The sequence below is a fragment of the Rattus norvegicus genome, chromosome 6 (genome assembly GCF_036323735.1).
Source record: "Rattus norvegicus strain BN/NHsdMcwi chromosome 6, GRCr8, whole genome shotgun sequence".
In the NCBI taxonomy this organism is placed as follows: domain Eukaryota; kingdom Metazoa; phylum Chordata; class Mammalia; order Rodentia; family Muridae; genus Rattus; species Rattus norvegicus.
The window spans coordinates 95063789-95081945 of NC_086024.1; the positions used below are offsets into that span (position 1 = coordinate 95063789).

An 18157-nucleotide genomic window follows, 5' to 3' on the forward strand; every position below is an offset into this window, starting at 1 on the left:
CTACAGCCTGTGTTGTCATTTCAAAGAAAACAAACAGAACCTAGGAAATAGTCTGTTCTTGATTTTCTTCTCAAATGATGGAGTGAGATGAAAGTCTGAGATGAACATTTCCACATTTTACAACACAAAACTTATAATCCCTAAGAGAGTTTTATAATCATCGTGTTACAAGTGAAGAAGCACAGGGACAGAGAGGTCAGCTAAATCACAAAAGGTCACACAGATAGCGAGTGAAGCTGAGGTTCAATCCTACATCATTTAGTTCCAAGCTGGAATTCACTATGCCAAGAACAAACAAACAAATCCGGACAATCTTAGGGATCGGGGGTTTTAATGGGAAGCACATGTAAATGCCGACTGGTGGGACTCAAGTGTGGGCTTTTCAATTGCCCGTTATTATCCCTCGGGTACGCAGCAATTATCTTGTGGTGCGGGGGGGGGGGGTTCTCACTTCCACTCTCTGATGCGGAGCACGGTGCAGAGTTCAAGACCCCGGGACTGAAAGTCCAGCTGGGGGAACGTGGAGAAGTGGGATTCCTGCTTGCCGAAGACATTTTCATTCTCCCAGCTAAGAAAAGAGTGCCCCGTTAGTGCAGAGAAAAGCCACAGGGTCATTTTTACCACCCAAGGTGAGAAACAGAGAGGTTCCAGAATTAAACTGGTACATGTTTTTGAGTAATAATTCTGCTTCCCTCCCTTGGGTAGGAGGAACTTTTACTGGTGTCACTGCCACCCACCACCACCTGGCATCTCTGTGGTGGCTCTAGGAGAGGGTGCGGAAGGGATGGTGTGTGTGGAAGAGGTTATGTGGCCCTCTCTGGGCGAAGTCACTCTCCGTAGGTGTCTGGTTTTATTGGCTCCCCTATTCCTGAGAGAGTCAAGTCGGGGGCTGTTCGTGCTTAGTTTGGGATTGTGAGACAAGGGACAGAAGATGAGAAAATGAGTAACACACTAAGAAGTAACTTTTTCTTGCTATTACAGCTAACACAATTATCCTCTGGTAATTGAGGATTATTTGTGTGTTTAACAAGCAAGTCTTTAAATTGTAGGACTTCCAGTCCCAACTCTGGCAGAGTCTTGCTGCTTGGCCCATCTTGTATATTTAATAGAACTTAACTTTTCATGGCAATCGTCGGAAAAAGCTGCTAGCTCACCCTAGGACCTGAGAGCGAGGGGAAGGACTGGAGAGAAACTTCAGGTTGTCTGCCAAAACGATTGTTACTGTGAAATTAGTAAAGGTAGTGATGTGGCACAGATCAGTCTGCTCCCAAACTGTGTTCCAAGAGAGGGTCCTTATGGGATGAACAGCCCCAACTCCATTTTGAGTTTGAGGGATGCTGAGGAAATTCTTTTTGAGTAACAAACAACACATTCTTGACCAGCATCAAACCATCTTTCCAGAGCGCACGATAAGTGTATAAGCACTGATTTATTTAGCTCCAAATCTAAGAAGTAAGATTAACTGGTGCTTGGGCTGCGAGGGAGTCTGCTGCTCTCATTCTGTCTTCCGACACTTCGTGCTGTTCTGGTTGGGGAAGCTGAGGCACCGCTTGCCTCCAGCCTCTTCAGGTTTTATACCTTATCTGGCCATCACAGTCCGGGCCCACATCAAGAGCCTCCAGAGCAATGATGTCACAGTGTGAGCTAGCCACGGTGCAACAAGAAGCCCATCTATTACCCAGATGTGCAGAGTGAGGCAGGCTGCAGATGCCAGCTTGCAGATCAGCCATCTTCGCTAGACAAGTAACTTGAGCACAGCTTGTTACCGATGATTACTTCCGATGTGTCTGCTGTTTGTAATACAAACACAGCTGCGCATCTTTGAATATAAAAAAATGAGAAAGTGAACAATTATTTGCCTTAATTAGAAGGTAACCATAGAATTATAATAAAAAGCAATGCTGTGTTTTTACAAGTAAAGCATGTTAAATCACATGGTACGGATAATAACTCGAATCAATTTTCACATCTGTACCTAAAAGCCAAGGTCCTGAGAGGGAACTGTTCTGTTTGGAACTAACAGTAAAGTGGTTATGTATTGCACACACAGAAGGACCTTCAGAAGCAGCATTTGACATGCCTTCTCTCCCTCCACCCTTGTTTTATTTTTATATATTGTTGCAGTATAATGAAAAAAGGCGCTCGACCTGGTTGCCGAGAGTTCCCACTCCTCGCAGATTCGCGTAATCTAGCTTTTTCTCTGTTACTTCTTTCACACACTGTCCCCTTGGCAGGTTTTTACCATGCCTGATACACACATCGCATTCTGTGGACTGTGTTAGCATGGCCCCACACCATGCCCCAAGCATTCTATAGCCTAGCGAGGCTTCCTGTCATGGACTCTGCTCACACTCCCAACAATCTAGTAAAGATATAACTCAACAGACTGCAACCCAGCAACCAGATTTATGTGTTAAAAGCTCAATGTACAATACGTCCACACAATTAACTTACAACCAATTAATTGATGAGGATATAAACCACCCACCTAGATAAGATATAATTTGTTCATCTAGACATATAAAATCCTATATACACCCGTCCCTTAAGAATAGTCATAACAACCTGTAAATGTACAGAGAGAAAGCTTAACATCCACCTCCATGTTCTCTCGACTGCTCTTCCTCCTCTCTCTCCCGTCTCCTCCTCTCTAAAACTTTTTCCCCTCTCCCCATCCTTCCTTCTCGTCCAGTGACAGGCCTCGTTCTACCTTGTACCTGCCTTCACCTGCATAATGACATCAGCCTATGATCTATCTTTAAATGCATGTTGGTTGGATGGAGAAATTCAGCACATGCAGTCTGCGCTTTGAGTTCAATCCTTTGTATTCTTAAGAATCTGTATCATCGGGGTTGGGGATTTAGCTCAGTGGTAGAGCGCTTGCCTAGGAAGCGCAAGGCCCTGGGTTCGGTCCCCAGCTCCGAAAAAAAAAGAACAAAAAAAAAAAAAAAAGAATCTGTATCATCATACATATGAAATGTCAGAGAAGACTTAGAGACTACATTGCATGGGGCCCTGGGTGCAGCCCCCACTGTTACACACACACACACACCCCACAAATGAAAGCACGACAGCTTGTATGGCCAGTGCAAAGTAGGTTGCAAGATTAGCACTGCAGCCTATGCTGTATAAGCTTAGTATTATTCAATATAGGTCTGTGGGCTGCTTGGGTTTTCTACATTTAACTGAATATATAACAACACTGGATGTACAAGTACATCTTCCTACAATAAAATGACACAGAACTCTCTCTTTAAAATGTTTGTATCTTGTCACGTATGGTATACTTCACATAGTCTTCTTACTATGCTTGGGAGACAGCAGCCTGACTTAAGTGAAGCCAGAATAAATAAATACACAGCCCTTTCGCTAAAAGGGGAAACAGGGAAAAGTCTCCCCTCAGGGGAAGGGACTCTGCTGTAATGATGTTTGCCTGACCTGTACCTAGCATGGTGTCTCAACCATATTTGGCATGCAATGAGTATCTCTTTGAATAAATGAATGGATGTTTATCATATCTCTGAATTATCTCCATTCCCCTATTCCCAAAACTAATTATTTGTCAAGGTGAAGGCTTTAATCAAAGCTCTTAGCCTAAGAAAATTAAATTGCTGGGCTTGGCCCCTTTTGTAGGGAATTCAAAACTCATGAAATTCAAATGCTCTTGAGAAATCCAAACACATTTCATTTACCCTTTTATTTCTTTCCCTTAAAGACAAAGGAAATTTTAAAAGATTAATTTATTAGCTTTTAGCAAATTAAAACAAAACAAAAAAACCTAGAGAAAAAAAGTAGAAAACCCTCTCTCTCGTGAATCTGGATGTAACTTGTAACTTAGTATAGCTGAAAGAACGCAGTCAGGAAAACCAGATGCAGGCCCTGGCACATTGGTTGTGATTGATCAGTAAAGTCACCAGCCTGCTTCTCCTGTACAAAATGAACATGTTAGCTTAGACTATCTGCAAGTTCCTTTCAGGTCTGAAAATGGTTTCCCACTGTCCCTCGTTAAGCAAGGACTAACCTGTGTTTAGTGTTAAGCTTAGCTTCTTTGCCAGTACTGGGCAGGGAATCTGGTTGTGTCCTGTCCATCACAAATAATGGGAACCTAGCTACAGGCAAACAAAATCCCTAGTTGTCAATCAATGTTTCTGGTTGCACGAGGCTTTGTTTTGTTTTCTTTTGTTTTCTTTTCTTTTCTCTTGAGGATATTTAGGGAAAATTCAAATGCTCTCATTTTCTTAGATGTGAGGCAGCAGATTTTAGGTTTTGGGAATATAATCTTTTCCATTGACCAGGTTTGAACCTGGATTTAGTTTCAGGTAGGGACTTCTTTATGCCATAGGAAACTTCACCTTTTAAAACAGTGATTATTAAATTACAAAGTACTCTGCTTCTCCAGTTTGTCAGGAGGGGAAAGAACTAAATGAAACATACTTTAATGCCTGATACACAGTGGCGATCACTTGATAAAGCAGCCACAACGAACCGATTTCATAGTCTCTTTACCTAGAAGAACAGCATTTTCTGGCTAAACCATCGTAAGTTTTGTTACTTTGGGCTGAGTGTGGTGGGACACACCTGTAATCCCAACACTTTCTAGGTAGATGCCAGAGCATTAAGAGTTCAGCATCCTCCCCGGCTACCAAGACGAAGAGTTTGAAGCGGCATGGGCTTCTTGATACCCTGTCTTAAACAAACAAACAAACAAACAAACAAACAAAAAAAGCCAAAAAGCCACCAAACACAAACCCATTCCTTTTAGGTTGAGCAAGCTTTCGTGTTGTCCATTTGTTTCCCGTTTGTAGAACTCGTGGAGGGCAGTGGTAGGTAACTGACACTCACTCTGTCCATCCCTGTCTAGAGAGCCAGTGTGCTCTGCCATGAACTGACCTTTTGGCTCAGGTCAACTCTTCTGCTTACCTAGCTACCTGTTTTTCTGTCTGGCTTTGTGCTGTGGCCCCTTATATTTCCAACCAGGAAGTTACCACACGAGATGCTGGTTGGTGTTGAGGATGGCTCAGAAGGCCCTTCTGTCAGCCAGCATCTGTTTCAGCAAACTACAAGAGCCCGACCTGTCACTTAAAAGTGGACAATGTTTCTTAGTATGGGGAAGTCCAGTTTGAGGCCCAAAATGTGGGACTTGATGTCTGAGAAGTCTCTCAGTGTGACAAGGCCACATGCTTATTTCATGTGTGTATTGGAATTCTGTTCCCAGTGCACTCTGAGAAGGAAGCAGTCCAGAGCTCATTCCCCAGAGGGCTGAGAAAGAACAGTAAGACAGAGGCAACTGTAGGGAAGAAAAGCCCAGAGTCATTTGGAACCATTTTTCCCACACTCATAAATACCGGAGTAGTAGTTACAGTTCACATTTTAAAATATAAATTTTGCTTTTCCACTGAAATAATTGGCCAGAAATTCTTTTTGTATGAATATGCTTCCGACTTAGGTCAAGAATAAACATTTTAAGTAAAAGCTATTACAACAACATCCTTTAAAACCTGTCTTGACTAATTAATTAATGTGTTCCTGCTTAATATGTAAGTGATGTCAAATATGTCATATGTCATTCCTTTATTTTAGGAACGCAGTTCTGCTATAAATAGGAACATTTTTGACGAGTAGCCAGAGTGATAGCAGTGCCCAGAAATAGAGTCTGAGTTAAAGCATACGGCGGGCCACAGCAGAGGGCAGGACAAATTTACAACTCTGCCACCACAGACTTCCAAGGCAGAGTATCCCAGAGAAATAAACGGAAACAGACACGCAGCAAGGAAAAGCTTGGCCCCTGTCAATCAGCAGGACCAGTCACAAAGCTAAAGGGATTTCATTTTGAAGCAGGAATTAGCAAACTAAAGACTATATTCACATGTTCTCTTCTCATATTCATGAATGGAAGCTGTATATCCAACCGTACATCCAACTAAGTTTTCTCACATCCATTCCAACCTAACTTACCACCATTGCTGCCGCCACCACCACCACCACCCCACGCGCACTGCATCTCCCAGAGGATTTTAATAGTTGTCTTTTCTTGAAATTTGGGGATATTTATCTATGAATTCTCCAGGCTGCCAAGAGCTGCAGGAAGGTCTGTTAAAAGCAGATTTGCCCAGTTCATTCCAGGGTTAATGATTGGAAGGGCCAGGATAGCCTAGCAACCAAGGCTAGGGGAAGCGAGTATCCAGTATCTATCCTCACATCTTGTATCCACCCGCCCCCGGAGCCTCCAGAGGAGGGTGGTTCCACATTGTGTGAATTCCTGCTGAAGACTCTCCTTGCTGGGCCACTTCTCTGGGAGACACAGCTGACATCAGAGGCTCTGTCACTTTCGGGATTTTACAACTCAGGGCACTCACCCTAGAGACTGACAGTTTTCCTCCTGTAACTTGACTGCTCAAACTCCCTTGTGCTGTGTGTGGTTCACATGAAGTAACTGGATGTTTGAAAGTACAAAGGCTGCATTCCAAACAGAGGGGTGTGACATCCACTTGAGCGCTGTAGTCTGGTCCTTCCTTTAATCCCTTCAAGACCCAGACATGCCTGAGCTCTGGAGGAGGAGGCAGTGTTGCCAAGCTGTGCTTATTGACTGCTGCTTACCAACCAAATGACCTCCAGTGATTCCTTGTAATTATCACTAAACAGGTCCACCCACTGGAAATGGGTCGGGAGTTTGTCCCCAGCCCTTCCTGTTCCATATACATACGTGGGTTTAAATCAGCGAGTGGGCACACACCTTGGGTAATTACCCCTGAATTCAGATACACAACTTGCTGCCTGAAATCCTCACACTCTGAGGAGAAGGTAAATGACAGACAGTGTCGCCTGTTTTTTTTTTTTTTTTCAATCAAAAAACTAGGTGTTTCCATTTGTACAGACAGGACTGTTCTCTTTTTAAATAACTCAGAAATTCAATTATTAATGAGTTATTCGATTTTGGGTAATTTTAATGTCTCGCTTCTGTATTTGTAGAGCAAAACATAAGATGGCACCTCTCCCCTAGTATTGCTGTTATGATCACACAAGACAGAGAACTTAAACTTGGCACAGTATTTAAGACACGGTGACTGGTCATAAACAATCACCTGTCCCTTATAAGTGCATCACAATCCTGGAAACACCTACCCTTGTCATTTACTCAAGAAACTACTTTCTAGCCAAGTACCTTGTTTCTGTCTATGAATTGTCTCTTTCCAAAGTCCGGAATGGGCAGCACGACAGGGATGAAACGGACTCATTTACATAGGTACCTATGTGTGAAATATATATATATATATATATATATATATATATATATGTTCAACCGCCCATGTCAAAAGAGCAAACTCCGAGGTGGGAAGCAGAAGTGGGATGTGCATATATCCCATCCAGTCTATATTCTCTCCGCTCCAGCACATTTATGGAAATGTTAACTAAGGCTCTGATTCATTTATACATGATTAGATTGATGTGGCAGTCTCTAGGGACCAAATGCAATTATGCTATTCACCACGACACTGGTAGTCTCCGTTTCATTATCTTTAGTTGAACAGCTTCTTACTGCCCAAATTAATAATCAATTTTGATTATTCTATTCACATCACAGGAAATTAAAAATAGACAACCCTTCCTCAAATGACGTCGATGCCCTTATTGAGATAAAAACATTACTAATCACATCTTAACACATTCCCCATCCCCTACAGGTTTTTATTCATTGAAAGGGGGTGGTAAGGCTGTGCAGTGCCTGTGGCATTTTAAAGCTTCAAACTGAACACTTCAAAATCTTGACTTCATTTAAAACTTGCTTTGGCATCAGCCTCAACAAGCTGACTACCCATGTTGTCATGAATGGCTGTCAGAATCACTTTGGTGTTGGTCGCTGTTGTTTTAAATCAAGATTCTCAGCCTTGTCACTGGTTCTTACACGGTTCAGACCCAATGCCAGATTTGGAAACCATTGTCAAAAAGAAAACAGCTAATAAATCTAGGTTGGAATGAGACAATATTTTCACAAGATAATTTGTTTTACTTTTTATAACTGTTCTCAGGTTGGTGATCACGAGGTTATCAACATACTTAGGTATATAACATTTATATTCTTTATCAGAAATGCTAGGTATGATTTATGATGGAAATCTAGAGATAAGGAAGGGTATCTGTCAATATGAATGTGATCAGTATAATTTATATAATCAACTTTTGATAGCTCTTGATGATCATTTCAAGATTTAATTTTAAAGGACTGGGGATATAGCTCAGTGGTAGTATGTTTGCCTGCTATAAGGAAGGTCCTGCATTCAATCCGTAGAAGTCAATAAAAACAAAGCTTAATTTTATGTACTTAGTGATGGCTACTTGTTTAACATACATACTGTTTGATCTGTTAAATATATTCCTGTCAAATCACTTTGTAGGTTGCAAAAACATGAGCTTTACCCTCAGTGGCTTGGTTCCAAGCTTCCTGCAAGCTCAGTCAGGATCCCCAGATAGATCCCACCCACCCCAAAACATAGGCCAACTATCCTACTTGCATTTACCTTTTAGATCACTGATTCTCAACCAACAGTGGAAAGTCTTCACTGTAGGCATGGTCCTATGTACTATAGGCTGTGTAGCCATGTCCCCAACCTCTACCTGCTTGCCTAACCACAGTCCATCTCCTCTCCCTTCCAATGGCTCAAAGCTCCTCTCTAGACGAGGCCAAATGTTCTCTGAGGACAAAGAACCACCAGAAGTAGCAAACCATGAACTTGAAGATTTCTTTGTGTCACAAATATCTCCCACATTTCAAGTGTTGAAACGCCTTTAAGACAACAAAGCCCTCCATAGTGGCCAAAAGTTGGTTTTCAGAATATTCTTGGGTCTGAAAGGAGGAGAGCAGGAGCTACAGGGGTTTGAGCACTGTGGTATGCAACTTTTATTAAAAGGAGGGCAGAGGGAAGATGACACTTCCAGTCCTTGGTTACCTCATCCACCTATCACGCATGTGGGCCATGCTTTGGCAGGTTAGTTGCAGTGACTTTGCAGACTAAGGAGGATCTGGGACATGGGACATACTGGCTGTTTACAACAAAGAGCACAAATGAAAAGTTCTAGGTTGAGTGACATTGGGTCCTTTTTGTATGCTGGGCTTTGGTTTACTTGAGTCCTTAATACCAGACATAACACTACTTAGTAATTAAATGTCTGCTAGTGTGTCAACAGTATATGATAGAGAAGGATACAGAGAAGTCTGGGGGTGGAGAGAATGACTGCTCCTGAGGAAATGCCTGACCAGCTCTGCACTGGAGGCAGCAGACCAGAGGGACAGAGAATGCTAGCTCAGGTTTCCTATGGGTTTTCTGTAAAACTCTGGGCATCTGTCAATGAAGATAATGATGGTGATTTCGTCAAAGAACTACTCTGAGGATTCGGCAAGGTCACACTGTAAACCCCTTCTATGACTGATGAGCAAGGAGGAAGGCTGGCTTGACAATGGAGAATGGCAGGAGGAGAGATCTGAAGAGAGCTGTGACTTCAACTACGATGAACACCAGACTGATTAACAGGGAAGGTGGAAAGGAAGGGAGAGGGGAGATGGGTGAGAGAGATGCAGTGGGAAGGAGGCAGGGAAGGGGAGGGGAAAGAAGAGAAAGAGGAGGAGGGGAGAGGGAGCAAATGCTGTCTAGAAACATCTAAATAGTCTCTGTGATAGGAAAGTAAGCCAAACAGGGAAAAATATGAGATTGACTAAGCATCTGAGGGAACACTGATGGACCTGTTGCCTTGGTGACGTGACTGACTACTCAACTCACTTATTTGATTTTCTAAGGCTTCCTCAGTGACTTTAAAGCAAAAAAGCAGGGAAAGCAATGGTTGAGTTGACCTTCATCTTGAGGTTGTTAGGAAAGCTGGATTAGAAGGCCAAGAGGCCAGAACTACCCTAGGGATTAAACTGAAAAGAAATGAAGCCACAAAACCAGGAACTAAACTAAGAGCCCTGGGAGGAGCTTGGGAGCTGCCTGGTCTAGGGAGAGAGGGCAAGGCAGGACGTGGCTAGAAACGCAAACCCTACAATAAGGAGCATCGACTGATACAGGATTTTAATCATTCTCCCTTATGGATACTTGAAAATCTAAACATTAAGTGAGCTGGCTGACGTAAGGCCTCTTATTCATGTGAATCAAAATTCCTGTTAAGGGATGCGCTTTTCCCCACCAACCTCTGGGATACATGCCCAAGGAGCATTTCAAAAAATGTTTTTCCTTCCACATTCTCATGTTGAGATGCCTCCCTGCTCTCCACTGCACCCTCAACACACAAGCACAAGTGCATGGTGCATACACATCCTTCCTCCCTCCACATAATTTATGAGATTCATTAATTCAGTAAATATATAACAGGCAAGTTCTAGGGACCAGGGCCACAGCGGTTAGAGATAAACTGCATGCTCATACAAAGCTTAAATCCCAAGAGACAAACACATCCATCAATAATTTCCGGGGGTAAAGTGATATGAAAAAGACCAGGGATACCTTATATTAATTTTTATAAATTTGTATTATATGAAATAATCATAGACTATATAAGATGTGTCCATTATCCTTTAGGACGAGGACAAAACTATTAAGCATTAGGGACCAGTGGCAGAAGAGAAGAATTGCCTTCTGTTTCTCTAGCTCAAGAAGTCACAGGGGAACTAGCATGGAGGACACTGTGACCCCAGCACTTGGGATAAGGAGGTAGGGTGATCAGGCCGCCCATGAGATGACTGATACCACAGAAAAGAAAAAGAAAGAAGCCACATGGGATGTTCGGACTAATTATGCACAAATCACAAACACATTGCTGCTTTTAAAACATGTATGTCTCACAAATGCATGCCCTAATCTTACCTTCAAAGGCAGCTAGTTAAAACTGATACTGCCCAGTATGCTCCTGTCTCTGTACCTATCAAAAGGCAAAACCTTGATCTGAGGTGTTTGAGAATAATTTCCCAGTCCATGATATCTAATTCAAGATCTGAGATGTAATTACCATCGTTCTTCCCCTAAGAACTGGTGTATAAGCAATCACTTCAGGGTGATTTGATAGGCTATCACTTAAAAAGGAAAAGTGTAAGCATTACTTGGCATGTAGAAAATTTTCTCTGGCATTTAACTTCTCACCCAAACTGAGTGAGAGTGAGAGTATTGATGTTTTTTTCTAACTTACAGATCAAGAAATTAAGGGGTTTAATGAAGATGACACAAATTATTTCTCTTATCCAGCAGGGCCTTGTTTTATAACCAAGTTGTTTCTTGAGGCCACACCAATGGTCTTTTGACTTCAGTGAATTTACTCCCTGAGCTCCAATATCTCATTTGTACTTACAAATCAATCTTTTTTAAGCACTGATAGCCAAGTTTAATAGCAGGTTTATTATGCTTACAACCTACTCAAGGTGACCAAGTTAAGACAGGAGGGGAGGGGGAGTGGCCTTTGTCAAGGCCTCTCAACAAACAGCACAGTAGCTGGTGTCCTCTAGAAAACCTGAATTCGCCAAGCAGGCAACACAAGTTCAGAAAGATCACTGTTCCCCTTTCCTACTGTTCTCAAATCAGCTGTTGCAGGGACAAAGTGATAAGACAACAAAAAAGAGTGAGTAAAACCTCAGCAGCCAAGATACCTATCTGTTGTCATGTGTCTCCAAGTGACTCCTCCTAGGATTCCTTGGTCAGGTAGTAGAGGAAGATAGGACATGCACGAAGCACCAGTAAGGCTGGGGAGTGGACTGGCCGGACTCAGGCTTCCTTCCAGCTCTCTCTAATTTAACTCCAGGTAGAAGTGTCACACATCATTATGGGGTTTTTTGTTTTGTTTTGTTTTTTCTTTTCTTTTCAGCTTCTCAGAGAGCAACTGAGGAATCAAGAGCCGAAACACTATTCTGGGTCTTTTGAGATCCATATGTAGACACAAAAGTCAAACACTAGTGAGTTCATGCTGTAGGAAATGCATCCCCACTTCTACTCTGTTTTCTGTTGTGAGCCCTGAACCATCCTCCCCCATCTTGTGTGCAGTGGGAAGTCTCACTCTAAGATAGCATCTGATCTGCACAAGGAATCCCTCAAGTGCACTTGAATTAGCAGTAGTGTCCCTTCTGCCAGCCCTCCCACTGCCATAAGACTTGCAACTCCTAGAGCTCAGAGCCATCCTCCAAACTGGGTCACACCCTTGCAGGAAAGGAAGACTGGGCAGGGCCCTCCTGGTCTTATCTGTGGAGCCTTCCTTCTTACTCTGTAGTATTTGAACATTCTAGTTTTCCAGGGCTGAGATTGTGATGTTTGTGGTAAAACCAACCATCCAGACTGTATCCTCCATCCTGTGCATGCTGCATGAAACCAACCACACACACTGTGTCTCCAACATCCTCATACATGCTGCATGAAACCAACCACACACACTGTGTCTCCAACATTCTCATACATGCTGTATTAAACCAAACTTTGTTTTTTCTTTTTTTGACATCTTGCTATGTATTCCTGACTGGCCTCAACTTGTAGTAATTCTTTTTCTTTCTCTGACTCCTGAATGCTGGGAGGCACGTGTTATCACAGCTGCCTCGGGCTTTATGCATTTTGATGAAAGGGATACATGTACCTAGAAAGCCAAAAGAACAAAATAAAACAAATAAGTTTTTAAAAATATTTTTAAGATTGAATTTGTTTAGAATTAAACTGTGAAAAAAATTAACTATATGAGCATTTTCCAAATTACAAAGAACACGTACTTTCCAGAATTTCCAGAATTATATGTGAACAGTTAAGTTCAGCTCTACATATTGAAGAACTTTGGTTTTTCATCTGTTATGCATTCTGGGTCTTGGACACACTGTCTCCTATATTCTTGTACATGCTGTATAAAATCAACCATACAGTGCCCTATATTTTTATACATGCTGTATAAAATCAACCATACAGACTGTGCCCTATATTTTTGTACATGCTGTATAAAACCAAACTTTGTCCTTCAATGATTAAGGTATCCTATTTTTAAATATTTTCTCAAATATTAATGAGTAAAACCAAGCACAGTGTTTCATGCCTATAATCCCAGCTCTTGAGAGACTGAGGCAGGAAGATACCTCAGTTCAAGGCCTACTCTGTGCCTCAAAACAGACTTGATGAGCAAATGAGAATCTACTGAGATTCTTTTTCAGTTTTGTGCTGCTGGATACTGGTAAATCTTTTGAACTAGTTTGCTCTTTTTAATTAATCTTTGACTGGTACATACTACCAGAGTATATTGTTTACCCTATGATTAGGTGACTACTGTGTGTGTGTGTGTGTGTGTGTGTGTGTGTGTGTGTGTGTGTGTGTGTGTGTGCTGCAGCTTACTGGACTCTGGTATGACAAAAAGTATATCATTATCATGAGCTCAAAGGAAGATCAAAGTTCCAAATCTAAATGGTGTGTGGGTTTTACTGAACACAGACAGGTCACCTTTACAACCTGACATAAAAAGGTTCCCAAATCACATGAGTTGGGACCATCTCTGTTAATAATTTGAGTAGATGCTCCTGGTAGAATAATCATACGGATACCTGAAATCCATGTTTCCAACTCGATCACTAAAATCTCCTTCAGGGATTTTATTTTGCAGAAGACAGTGATAGCCCGCTGAGATCTGTAAGAGGGTTAATACGTTAGGGCAGGAGAGCTGGTGCAGAGGCACCATACTTATTGTCTGTGTGGTGAAATTTGTATTTTATCAGCTACACAGACATTTAAATCTTGGAACAGGTCTGAAATGATTTCATTTGGAGTATATTTTAGTTTGCCATAAAAATGAATTTCAATAATTAACATTCAATTATAATAATGTAAGCTTAATTTCTAAGATCTCCAGTCAGTGTGAAAAATAAATTTTAATTTTGGAAATGTCTTCTTTAAAAGCCAGTAGGTCAAATTACTGACTTCTCTTTTAGATCAGAACTTACAGTTCAGCATTAAAATATACTATGAATCCCTCCAAAACTTGGAGTGTATAATAGACAAAAACAAAGCTGGTCTTCAATACACAGAGCTGATCTTAACTGTTCACATATAATCCTAGTATCTGGAAAGTATGTGCACAGGAATACTTACTATAGCAAACGTGGTTTGGAAAATGCTCATGTAGTCAATTTTTATCAATTTAATTCTAAACAAATTCAATTTTAATTTTTTTTTCAGAGCTGGGGACCGAGAAACCAGGGCCTTGCGCTTGCCAGGCAAGTGCTCTACCACTGAGCTAAATCCCCAACCCCTAATTTTAATTTTTAAAAAAAAAACTTATTTATAATATTTTGTTCTTTTGGCTTTCTAGGTACATGTATCCCTTTCATCAAAATGCATAAAGCCTGAGGCAGCTGTGATAACACGTGCCTCCCAGCATTCAGGAGTCAGAGAAAGAAAAAGAATTACTAGAAGTTAAGGCCAGTCAAGAATATATAGCAAGATGTCAAAAAAACAAAACAAAACAAAACAAAACAAAGTTTGGTTTAATAAAGCATGCACAAGATATAAGACACAGTCTATATGGTTTTATACAGCTTGTATGAGGATGTTGGAGACACAGTGTGTGTGGTTGGTTTAATACAGCATGTATGAGGATGTTGGAGACACAGTGTGTGTGGTTGGTTTCATGCAGCATGCACAGGATAGAGGACACAGTCTGGATGGCTGGTTTTACCACAAACATCACAATCTCAGCCCTGGAAAACTAGAATGTTCAAATACTACAGAGTAAGAAGGAAGGCTCCACAGATAAGACCAGGAGGGCCCTGCCCAGTCTTCCTTTCCTGCAAGGGTGTGACCCAGTTTGGAGGATGGCTCTGAGCTCTAGGAGTTGCAAGTCTCATGGCAGTGGGAGGGCTGGCAGAAGGAACACAACTGCTAACTCAAGTGCACTTGAGGGATTTCCTTGTGCAGATCAGATGCTATCTTAGAGTGAGACTTCCCACTGCACACAAGATGGGGGAGGACAGTCCAGGGCTCACAACAGAAAACAGAGTAGAAGTGGGGATGCATTTCCTACAGCATGAACTCACTAGTGTTTGACTTTTGTGTCTACCTATGGATCTCAAAAGACACAGGGTAGTGTTTCAGCTCTTGATTCCTCAGCTGCTCTCTGGGAGCACTCAGGAATCAGAGAAAGGATGAGAGTTATCACAAGCTGAAGTTAGTCAGGAATACATAGCAAGATCTTCTTACAGACAGATAGACAGACAGACAGACAGACAGACAGACAGACAGACAGACAAAACCCATACAATTCTTGACTCTCAGGAGTAAGCTGTATGGTTTTCCTACTTTAAAAGAAAGGCATGCTTCTGGATACCCTCTTACTCTGTATCCCTACCTGAAAACACTTTTAACCCCTGACCCCAAGTACTTCTCCACATTGGGGGGGGGGGGGGGAGTATTAGAAATGTTCCAAAGCCAAGGTTATGTAGTCCAAACATAGTACATAGTCATTGCTAGTTTTTAAAGTCTCCAGATGATCCCAACATGCTGACAGGTTTGAGAAGAACTGGTTCCAGACAAACTCCTGTTCCCAGGGGTGTCTAGCGTTCTTCCTGGAGGTTCCCAGCCTGTACACTGTTCCTCCAGAGCAGCCCTACCTCAGCCCTGTGGAGCCTGCAGCTCTGTAACAGTATGTCCATTCTCCCAATCTGCTATAAAATTCGGGAGTATTTTTAATCTTTGAATCCCGGGGCTAACCCTATGCTCCATTGTTGGGAGTACTTAACACACCCATGGATTAGATCCAAAGAAAAACAATACTAAAAATGTATCATGCTGATATTTAAATGCTTCAGAAAAAGTAATAATTTAAGATATGCAGAATGCATCACTTGGTGAAGTGGTCTACTTCAGAGAAACATCTCATTGCACCAGTGAAAATAAACTAGATCCCAGCATCAAAGGGTAAAACCAGACTACACACAGAACTGCATTCCTCCTAGTGAGGAGCACATTAGGAACATCCTGTGGTAAGGAACACATCCTTTCTCAGTCCCCTCTCTACCTTTAGTGGACTGTTTGCTGCTTCCAAGTGGCATTTTGTGTTGCAGGGGTTTATAAAACCAACTCGGATAGTTCAAAATGGTTTACAAACCTTTATCATGTAAGAGTGACTATTGTGGACTTCAAACTGTTTTTTTGTTTTTTTTTTTTTTCTTTTCTTTTCTTTTTTTCGGGGCTGGGTACCGAACCCAGGACCTTGTGCTTCCTAGGCAAGCGCTCTACCACTGAGCCAAATCCCCAACCCTGGACTTCAAACTGTTAATGTGACCATTACAATTCAGAAAAACAACTCACATAGTAAATTTTATCACAATCTAGCCTTGGACAGTAAGTCAGATCTTAAACACACTTTTTTTTAAGCTCCTTAAAATACTTTGCTCTTTGTGTTGCCTAATTATTTTATAATTGCAATTATGTTTCACAGTCTAACAATATGCTGGGGTTTTTTTTCTCAGCTAGATTTTGATATATGTAACCTGAAAATAAATCAGATTTAGGAGCTCTTTTCCAAAACAGTCATATGTTTATTTGTATGCCATTTATCTCATTAGACATCAATTAATTACCAATTAATATCCAATGTTCTGTTTTTTCCCAAGACAGGGTTTCTCTGTGTAACCCAGGTTGTCCTGGAACGCACTCTGTACACCAGGCTGGCCTCAAACTCAAAGATCCACTTGCCAGACTCTGCCTCCCAAGTGCTGGGATTAAAGGTCTGTACCACCATGGCCCACCAGAATGGTGGGCTAGTTTTTATATCAATTTGATTGACAAAAGGCTAGATTATTTGGGAAGAGGGCACCTCCACTGAGAAAATGCCCCCAACCACACTGGCCTTCGGTTAATTTTCTAAATGATGATTGACGTCAGATGGCGCTGCTCACAGGAAAGGGAGGAGTTACCATCCCTGGCTTGGTGGTCCTGCATACTTAAAGAAGCACGCTGAGCCTGGCCAGTAAGCAACATTTCTCCATGCCTTTCCGTCAATTTGGATGCCAGGTTCCTGCACTGAGTTCTTGTCCTGATTTCCCTCAGCGATGCAGGGTGGCCTGCAAGTTGTATACTGAAATAAACACTTTGCTTTTGGTCATGGTGTTTAATCACAGCAATCAGCGATCTCAAAGCTAGCTTCTATGGATATCAAGTGTTCTTCCTCAGGTGTCTGCACCTAAATGAGAAAGCTAGACGCTCAGGCCCTCCTCTCTGGAGCAGCAACGTTCACAGAACACCCTGAAGCTTGTAGCTCTGTGGGTGCCAGTTGGGGTCCCTCTACTTACGATGCCAGGCATCCCAGCAGATCCAGATGGGAGCAGAACAAAAAGGACTTCTTCACCTGTCTACCAAAAGGAGCAATGAGACCTCCATTCTGCTGGGGTCTTTGGGAATAATGAAATCATTTAGGCTGTCTTTTGCACTGCTCACCGCAACGAAGGCCACCTTCACCAAGGGTAAACATCATTTTGAGGGCCACAGGCAGAGGCTATTTCAACCTGGGGAGACAGACTGAGCGGGGGCGGATGGGCTTGGGCGACACTCACAGCCCACATGCAGGATAAAACTGTGAGGGCGAAGTGGGTGCCGGACGGGAGGGGACAGAGGAGTCACGAAGTCTCCAGTACTAGGGACCGCCTCTCTTCGCAGAGGCCGCCCCAGTTTTGAATTATCAAGCGGTGGCTCAGGTAAAACAACCATTCCCAGGTAACCCGTCTAGGCCGGTGAGGGAGCGTCAGGGGACTAGGGTGTGTAGAGGGCAATAGCGGAGAAGAGAATCTTTTAGACGGAAGGGAGAGTCGACAGTCTATTGCCCTCCCCCCGGCCTCGGTGCCACAGGAAAGGCATGCAAAGCAGAGTCCACTTTATATAACCCAGTTGAGCCCGGCTCGGTTATCCGATGCCTAGAGGAGTGAACACTTCCTTCGCGTTCTCCGGTCCCTGGGTCTCTTCACCCCTCCGCAGGTCTCTTGGTTGGGTCCGGGGCGGGGCGGGGCGGGACAGGGAGAGCAGCGCTCCACGTGCAGCCGCGATCCCCCCCCCCCCGCCCCAGCTCTCTGCTTCTTCCGCTGCTTGGTCTCCGCCTCCAACTCGAGGTGGGGCGGGGCCTCGGGCAGGGAGGGCGTGTCTCGGGCGGGCCGTGGGCGTGAACTCGAGGG

At 42.8% G+C, this 18157-nt stretch overlaps 1 long non-coding RNA gene across 2 annotated transcripts; it reads right to left on the minus strand.

Annotated features, from left to right (window-relative positions):
- Positions 1-317: 317 nt before the first annotated feature.
- Positions 318-18067, minus strand: LOC134479217 (uncharacterized). Of its 2 annotated transcripts, none has more exons than XR_010052262.1 (2): positions 17285-18067; positions 318-1819 (listed from the first exon to the last, which is right to left on the minus strand). It is a non-coding gene; the product is annotated as an uncharacterized LOC134479217 (long non-coding RNA). The 2 variants fall into 2 exon arrangements; XR_010052263.1 differs by lacking the exon at positions 17285-18067 and adding an exon at positions 6357-6806.
- Between the last annotated feature and the right edge of the window lie 90 nt (positions 18068-18157).